The sequence below is a fragment of the Manacus vitellinus genome, unplaced genomic scaffold (genome assembly GCF_001715985.3).
Source record: "Manacus vitellinus isolate BGI_N305 unplaced genomic scaffold, ASM171598v3 scaffold_52_pilon, whole genome shotgun sequence".
In the NCBI taxonomy this organism is placed as follows: domain Eukaryota; kingdom Metazoa; phylum Chordata; class Aves; order Passeriformes; family Pipridae; genus Manacus; species Manacus vitellinus.
Window position 1 is genome coordinate 2,855,244 of NW_021940628.1, and position 8,591 is coordinate 2,863,834.

At 45.1% G+C, this 8,591-nt stretch overlaps 1 long non-coding RNA gene across 1 annotated transcript; it reads right to left on the bottom strand.

Annotated features, from left to right (window-relative positions):
• Window positions 1-18: 18 nt before the first annotated feature.
• On the bottom strand, window positions 19-3,223 carry LOC108641158. Its single transcript, XR_003916149.1, has 2 exons — window positions 720-3,223; window positions 19-613 (listed from the first exon to the last, which is right to left on the bottom strand). It is a non-coding gene; the product is annotated as an uncharacterized LOC108641158 (long non-coding RNA).
• Between the last annotated feature and the right edge of the window lie 5,368 nt (window positions 3,224-8,591).

Genomic DNA, 8,591 nt, shown 5'->3' on the forward strand with positions numbered 1-8,591 from the left:
CAACCGCTGCAAGCCAAAAAATATTCATCGTCAGGACTTTATTACACGGAACGAGGGATCACTTCCAACACAGGAGTTGTAGGATCGTGGAATAGCTGGAGCAGAAAGCCCAGCGCTCCTCGGTGGAGGAGCTTGCCAGGCTGCCATCCAACTTATTGGTGCAGGAGCTCGCCAGGCTCCCATCCAAGCTATTTTCGTGCTGTGATTCACCTTGATCACTTTTCAGCATCTTTATCACCCGCTCGCAGCGTTTTTTTCTCTCAGTGATCTCCTCCACTTGTGGGCGTTGGTGCTTCGGCACAGATGGAGCGTTTTACAACGCTGAGAACCAGCTGGAGGCAAAAATCTCTGAAATTAATGGCCTTCCACAGGCCCAAGGTTTAGTTCTTTACTGGCTTTGGAAGGGGCTGCCCAGGGAGGTGGTGGAGTTCCCATCCCTGGAGGTGTCCAAGGAATGACTGGACGTGGCACTTCAGTTTTCTGGGCTGGGTGACGAGGTGGTCACAGGTTGGACTCGATGGTCTTGGAGGTCCTTCCCAACCTAAATGTGCAAAGCCATCAAAACCCAGGAGCATCCAGACATCTGTGGTTTAACAGAGTCTTCCAGGAACAACTATAAAGGTAACAGGACGTACCAACATCAGGTTAAAAACATTTTCAGGTTAAAATATATCAGGTTTGCTACTACAACACGACGTATTGAAGCTTTTTGGTCATACCTAGTTCCAAATTCAGTGGTAAAAGTAACAGCTTCAGCAGAAAACACTTTATATTTCAGTGTTCCAACACACAGCTGCTGCTCTCGTGGGATCCCAGGGAGGCTCCAGTGTTCTCCAACACTCCCCAAGATCTGGCAGGTTCCTATTTCCCAGGGAAGTGTCTTAACTGTGCTCCTTGATCAGCTCTGAAAGCAGCTCCCCGGAGACTCATCCCTCCTTGCAAAAGGAGCAAAAGGAGCGTGGAAACAAACATTCCCATTAAAACATATGGCAGCAGTGGAAGGCTCAATTGAGCAGCAACAGCAAAGGTTTGTGTTCTGTGCTCACAGAACGGAGCTTCCCAGGGAGGAAATGAGGAATAACATCTCCACTGGGATGGGAGTCCCTGGATAACCTGCAGGAATTCCTCCCCCTCACAGCTGACGAACGGGACACGTGTCCAATGTCTCATCCAACATGTCACAGGTTTATCAATTAAGGAAGAATTTCCCTAAGCCCCGTTTTCCTCCCCAAAAGCTCCGTATGTGCTCGTTCCCAGGGAAGCCTGTTCTCCTCTGCAGCTCCCAGCAGACACATCCCAGCTGGTCCCTGCTCCTCTGGGGCCGCTCAGAGGGTCCATCCAAGCTGCAGGAATCACCCTCAAGCCCAAGTGTTCTCCAGGAGAGCAGCAGGATGGGTTAAGGAAGGGAAAATGCACACTTGAACTGTTTTTCTTGGCTCTGCTCGCGACAGATGCTCTCATACAAATTTAAAAGCTCGTCCTGTACGAAAAGAATCATCTGCTCCAAGTGCTGGACAGGGAATCCAGCTGTGCTTGTAAACCCAGCTTATCCAAGATGGAATTTTGGAGGGACATATCGAGGTAAAGGTTTAAACCACTGTGCTTTCAGAGAGGCTGAGTTAGACACAAAATACCACAGAGGGTGTGGAATTCCCATCTTGGAGGTGTCCAAGGCCAAGTTGGACAGGGGTTGGAGCAATCTGGTCCAGTGGAAGGTGTCCCTGCCCATGGCAGAGGCTGGAACTGGATGGGCTTTAAGGTCCCTTCCCACCCAAACCATTCCATGAATCTATATTTCCATATAACAAAGCTCAAAGCTCATTTGCTTTATTTAACAACCCAAACAGCAACTTGAAACCAGGGCTGAGGAACGGGCAGGGGATGAGAGTCTCCTTCCAGGGAAAGCTGCCGGGGGTTTTTCTGGAATTCCAGCTTGGTTTCACTCTCCTGTGGCTGTCCAGGATCCCACAAAGCACTCAACCTCCCTGAGGGTGTAAAACCCGGGTCTGTGCCAGCTCCAGGCATGGCCAGGCTGAGCAGTTATACCCAAGAGGCTGGAGAAGCTGTGACCACGCAGGGAAAGGGGCAGGGAAGGTGGGAATGCTGCGTGTTCTGCAGCAGGAGGATGTTCCTGGAGCCAAAACTCTCTTAACAAGAACAGTTTTTGTTGGGAAAAGCTTCCCCAGAGGAGAGGTCCCAGCTGCTACACATCCCCCTGCACAGAGCCAGGCACGACAGGGCCTTTACCTGCTTTATGGCCTTCACCAAGACCCTACAAATAATAAGGTGAGGATTAGTCCTTTGGGAAAATTGGGAGATGAGAGATCCCTGGCACTTGTGAGGTCACAGCCAGCTAATTCCACCTCCAGCAGCCACCTGCCAGTAGGAAAGGGAAGGTTATTCAGGTTATTTAGGTGACTCAGACTCAAAGGAATCTCTATCCCTCACAAATTCCTGCATCACCCCCGGAATGTCTGGCTAATTAGAGCATCTTGGAGAGACACATCCTATGCTGAGGGTTATTTTGAGATCTCCAATTATCTCTTGCAGACTCCAGGCTAAAATCTGACTGGAGCAGTGCTGTGAGAGGGAGGGAACGCCTGATCCAGGGCATGTTTGCAAAATACTTGTAGCATATACAGCTATTTCAATATATTAATATTTACAGTCTGCCACAACATTTAAGTCTTCCCCATAAACATGCAACAAAGGCAAGGCACGAGCTGGATCCCTCCAGAGGCAGCGTCACAAGATCCACTTCTACAGGTAAAAAAAAAAACAAAACCCTGCATCATAATAGATGATCTCTATCAAATCTTTTCCATTTGATATAAAAGCTGTGCCTATTAAGAAAGAAACGGGAAAGATTGGTACATGGCCAGAGAAACTGATGTTCCAATTACATTGTAAATGAAGATGAATTTGATAACCAGGCCACAAATCCAGACACGTTATCGTTGCCCCTGGCAGGATCCAATTTTCAAGTGGAAGAATTCAGGGTAATCTCCCTGTTGCAGCATTTCCACACATTACCTCTTCCTTGTCCCTAATGCTCCTCAGATAAGAGAAGCTCGTTTGGGAGCTTTACAATTCCATGTAAAATTAGACTTGTGTCCTTTTATGTCCTGTGCCCAGGTTGCCTTTTGAAGCCGTTGGGCTTGTTCAGCACTGCAAGGGTTTATTTCTTTGTTCTTTTATTTATGGAGATCAGACTTTCAGCTGGTCTCAGGGTTTGAGAGGAAGCATTTAGCTGTTCCCAAAAGCCTTGGGATGCTGCCCTGGGGGAGAAATGTGTCCTTGCTGCCTAAGCAGGTCACTCCACTGATGTGTGATCACCTCCCACTCGTTTGCAACCACTTGCATCCATTTATAAAAGCAATTTATTAGAGAAGCATGGCCTATTCCCCATCCCTGGAATGTTCCAGGCCAGGTTGGACGGGGCTTGGAGCAACCTGGTCTATTGGAAGATGTCCCTTCCCATGGCAGGGGGTGGAATGAGATGGGCTTTAAGGTCCCTTCCTACCAAAACCATTCTGGGATTCCAAGAGATGTGTCCCAGGATCCCTGATGGAGATCTCTGGCTATGCCAGCGGACAAAAATCCTTAAAAACTGACCAGCCAGCAGCCAGATCCCCTTTGATCCCACTGATGGGGGCCAGAAGGTGTAGAACTGGCAAGGTCTGTCTGGGTTTAAAACCTGCAGTCTGTAATTTTAATGCCTTATGGACCCCCACAGGAATTCCCACCGAGCCATTCCTTCAGCTGCTCTGCTCCTGCAGCATCGGGTGACAAACCCCAGGGCACTGGGAACCAGATGATCTTTAAGGCCCCTTCCAACCCAAACCAGCCTGTGATTCCATGAAATCCAACACCCCCAGGAAGCAGCAGCTCCAAGAGATGGACCTCATCACATTTTCCCCCCTCCCTAAATCCACTGAAAACCTCTTTCCCTCCGGATCCCCGGCTGGTACAATTCTGGAGCCTCCTCCACGCCGTGACCTCTGCGAGAGCGTCGGGCAGGGAGAGCCAGCCAGCTCTCCCTTTTTTTATTTGTGGGGATGTGGTTTTAACAGCTCAGATGGTGCCACCCCCACACTGTACAAACACAACACACACACACACACACAGACTCACCCCCGTGGGCGCTGCCCCTGCTCCTCCTCACCCCCGGCGGCTCCCGGCGCCCAGAACTCTCCGCTCCTGCAAGTCAAAGACAGTTTTCGTGAGGCTCCTCAATGGAAGCACAAATCCCACCCTCCTTCCCTCGAAAAAATAAAACAAAACAAAAGAAGAAAGGGAAAAAGAAAAAAAAGATTCCCACATGCAGTTATTACACATGAAGGAAAACATGCAACTTCAGCTGAGCTGTGGACGTTTCACAGGGAAACAGCAATACTGGGGCGGGGGGGGAGGGAGGCTAAAAAGTTTACATTTTTAAACAACTGAGCGGAATTTGGGGGTTTGTTGGGGTTTTTTTTGGCAGTAGCAGGAACTAACTAGGTTCATTTTTACATCCTTGGATATTTAAATATTCCTCTTTGCCCACGTTCCGCCGGAGTGCATTTATTTTTTATCTCCGAGGGCACGTTTATTAAAGTTATATCTCTAATTTATGCAGAGAAAAAAAAAAACATGTGGGTTGTTTTAAAACGTTTTTATTTTAAACATTTTTTTTCTCTTTTTTTTTTTGCGAGTTGCCTTTTTTTTTTTTGTTTTTAAATTACATTAAAATTAAAACATCTCAAGGCTTGGCTGGATAAAAAAAGTTTACGTCACGGGTTTATGGAAAAGAGAAATGCGCTGTTAAAATCAGACATTTAGGTTACCTTTTGGGCGATGCATGTTAGCTTTACACATCCTGATTGATTCTCCTGCTGATAATTTTCCTTTAAAAGGGGGGTAATGGGCAGATCTTTTCATCAAGCAACCACATTATGCCCTGAAAGCTGACTCCAAACCAGTGTTGAAAATTCGGTTATTTGCACTTTAATAACAATCTACAAATACAAGTTTGTGGTTTTTTGTTGTGGTTTTTTTTTTTTCTTTTCTTTTTTTAAAGTATTCCCCTCGTTCATGCGCTGCCACAGTTTTGCTCCCTAATATTCTTATTTTTCACCCCCGAGCAGTTTAATTCTCTCTCCCCTTAAAGAGTTCCAAATTCGTCTGGGAGATGGGAAACACAAACCATTTTTTTCATGTCTCTTTAAGAAGCATTTAGTTTTAAATATATATGTAATATATATAATATATCTCTGTACATCCACACCCTCTCAGAAGGATTTTAAGGAGCAGCTGCAGCACCATTTTCCAACAAAAATACATTTTTTAAGTGGTTTTTCCAAGTAAAAGCTACCGTGAAGTAGGAAGGGCATCATCTTAGCCAAGGGAGGGGGTTTTACAGAAAGCAACTTCCTTCTCCTCCTGGTGGCAGCTAAGCCTTGGAATTTTCAGCATTCCTTTTGTCATGCTACTTAAAGCAGGGATTTCAGACTCAAGCTGGAGTCTGCAGCCCGGAATATTCTCCGAGGCCACTTGAAATCCGAATCAGTAACTCAGCAAAGAACCATAAAACACTTTCCAAGTCAGATTTCTGCCCCAGTCCAGGCTCAAACCGCTTTTAACAACTTCCAGGGGGTGAAAAACAAATTTTTTCTTTTTCATATATATATAAATTTATTTTTTTTTTAATTTAAGCTCATTCAACGAGCTCAGTAAATTTGTTTTGTTTTGTTTTTTTGGTGAGAATTACAAAAAAAACCACCTTTTTGTTTTTTTTTTTTTAGAATGTCTCCATCGTTTTAAAAAGACAATTATAGCTTTAGCATTAATTTAAATTTATTTAAAAACGAACAGAACGGAAATAAAATAAAATAAAAAAATCGCTACTTTTTATCGCTCAACCAAAACAAATGACAATTCATCACATTTACTTTGATTAAAAAAGGACTAAACTTTATTGACAAATTGCGACAGACATTTTGACACGTTTTTAGCTACCTAGTTAGGCAGACTTACACATGTAGCATTTTCTCTTCCAGAACAGAGTGGGAGGACAGTGTACAAATCCAATTAGGACTTTATCTTATGTACAAAGTGAAATTTTTGATCATTTTGTTGGTTTTTTTTTTTCCCAGCTGCAGTGTCCCTTTTTATGCAAGGCTCGTGCTGAGATACACTTGAACAAGTCGATGGGACTGCTAATATTGACATTTTTACTTTGTTTTTGTGTTTTCTTTTTAAACTTGCACTGGATTATCTGCCCCAAGCACTATAAAAAATGAGAATTTTACAGAGTTCAGACCTACCCATGGAATATTCTGCTTTCTACTATCAAACACTGGGCAATTAGAGCCATGCTTTGTTTTTGTCCCTTAAAATTGTTCATCTAGAACCAAACTAAGAACCCCTTTACACTGGAAATATCTGCTTCCCAAGCATATCTCAACACTGCACGGGGGGCTAGATTTCAAAATCCACATAAGAAAAGTCAATTTTACAAACCTAATTTTTCTTTTAGGTCAATTCTCTTTAAAAAAAAAAGCTATTTAATTTGTTGGAGGATCTTTCATATTAAAATTTAAACTTCAAGATTCACCAGCAATCTCCTTATAAAGAAGTTTTGGCATCTGAAGTTACTTTTTTCCTTTTTTTTTTTAGAAATGGTGGCAGCTACTACCGTTACATTATGATTTTAATGCTTAAAAACAGCCCTGAATTTTGAAATGTAGCCTACTTTGGGATTCTGCAACTACAACCTTTATGGGTTCCTTTAAAACAAACTTTAAAAAGTTTTAAACAAAAACCTTAATTTCATAGCTGCTAAGCAAAGCATGTCACTTTGGAAAACTAACACTTTTAAACTGTGGTTTTGTAGGTTTTTTTTGTTGTTTTTTTTTTTTTTTCCTTAAAAAAAAAAAAAAGAAAGGTACAGTTGAGTTTATCTAAACGACAAAGAAAGAAAAAGCCACCTACACACTGGAAAAAAAAATAAAAATAAAAATTTAAAGTCGCTTCCTCTAATTAAAAAAAAAAAAAAATCTATTTAACTCATCTTTTAAAAGTACTACGTACAGAAGCCGAAATGCAGGGTGAGGATGGAGTGGGAGAAAAAGGGGCCACGAAGAAAAACAGTTAGACAATTACTTGTCTGGTGTGGGCAAAGCAACGGGAATCCCGGGAGATACAAGAATCAGTAACAACTGTTTTGCTCAAAAGTGGGATTTTTCCCTCATGTTTTGTGTTCTCAGTAGCGTCCGTAGGGGTGGTCTCGGTAGGCCCCCTTCACTGGCCTGGCCGGCGGGGCCTTCAGGGAGGGCCGGGTCCCATTCCAGTCATCTTGCCCTGTGGAGAAGACAAGGATATGTCAGGGATGTGGTGGTGGTGCCTCACCTCAGCACCCAACTGGAAAACACCCCGTGGTCCAACAAAATATTGGATTTACAGGATGATTTAGGCTGGAAAACCCCGTTAAGACTGAGCCAAATTAACCCACCACTAAACCTTCCAGCGCTGTGGGAAGGAGGAGGTGACACAGGGACGTGTCCAGGTGGGTCTGGGATGTCTCCAGAGACTCCAAGCCCTCCCTGGGCACCTGTTCCAGGCTCTGCCACCTCCATGGAAAGGAATGAGTTCTGCCTCAGGTTGAGGTGGAACTTGGCTGGGTTTTAGTTTATGGCCATTGCTCCTTGTCCTGTCACTGGGCACCCCTGAACAGAGCCTGGGACCATCCTCTGACACCCCTTGGAGATATTTGTATGGATTGGTGAGACATTTACATGGATTGATGAGATATTTGTGTGGATTGAGGAGATATTCGTAGGGATTCATGAGATCCCCTCTCAGCCTTGCCCTCTCCAGACTAACCAGGTCCAGCTCCCGCAGTTTCTCCTCATAAGGATCCCCAAAATCTCCTGCAGCTCCAACTTGGACAAACCCGGTGCCTTTCAGGAGTAATTAATTCCAGCAGGGCCAAAGCCAGTCCCCAGGGCAGTGTGGCACCAGCTGTGCCAGAGGTTCTGCCAGCATCCCTAATCCCAGGGTCTCACCATCAGGGACAGCTGCAGGAAGTGCTTCCCTCCTTCCCAGACACCAGGCAGGGCAGATCCTGGGCAGGTGAAAGGTGTCCCTGCCTGTGGTGGGGGGTGGAACGAGATGATCTTTAAGGTCCCTCACGCCCCAAACCATCCCAGGATTCCATGAACCACAACTGAAGCAAATGGAGTTCACATCCCTGTTGTCCCTGAGACAGCTCCAGCCCCAAATATCCCAGTTCAGCTCTCATTAAGGCCTGTGCTTGCAACATCCATCCTCGTGTTCCTGCCAGTCTCTCCAGGGTCACCACTTTATGAAATCAGGAGTCCCACGACAGCCGAGCCTGTTCCTACCACCACGGAGCACATTCCCCTTTTCTCCAAACTGTCTCCAGCCTGGCCCAGTGATTTATTCCTCTAATTCTGTTTTCATGAAAGCAGAGACCAAAGGAAATTGCTGTGGATAAACAGATTAGCCGTGGCAACTTCATGCCAAGTGTACAATGAGCATTTTGGCCTCCCAATCCCGGCCGACTCCGCCGCTCTCCCACCAAGCCGGAG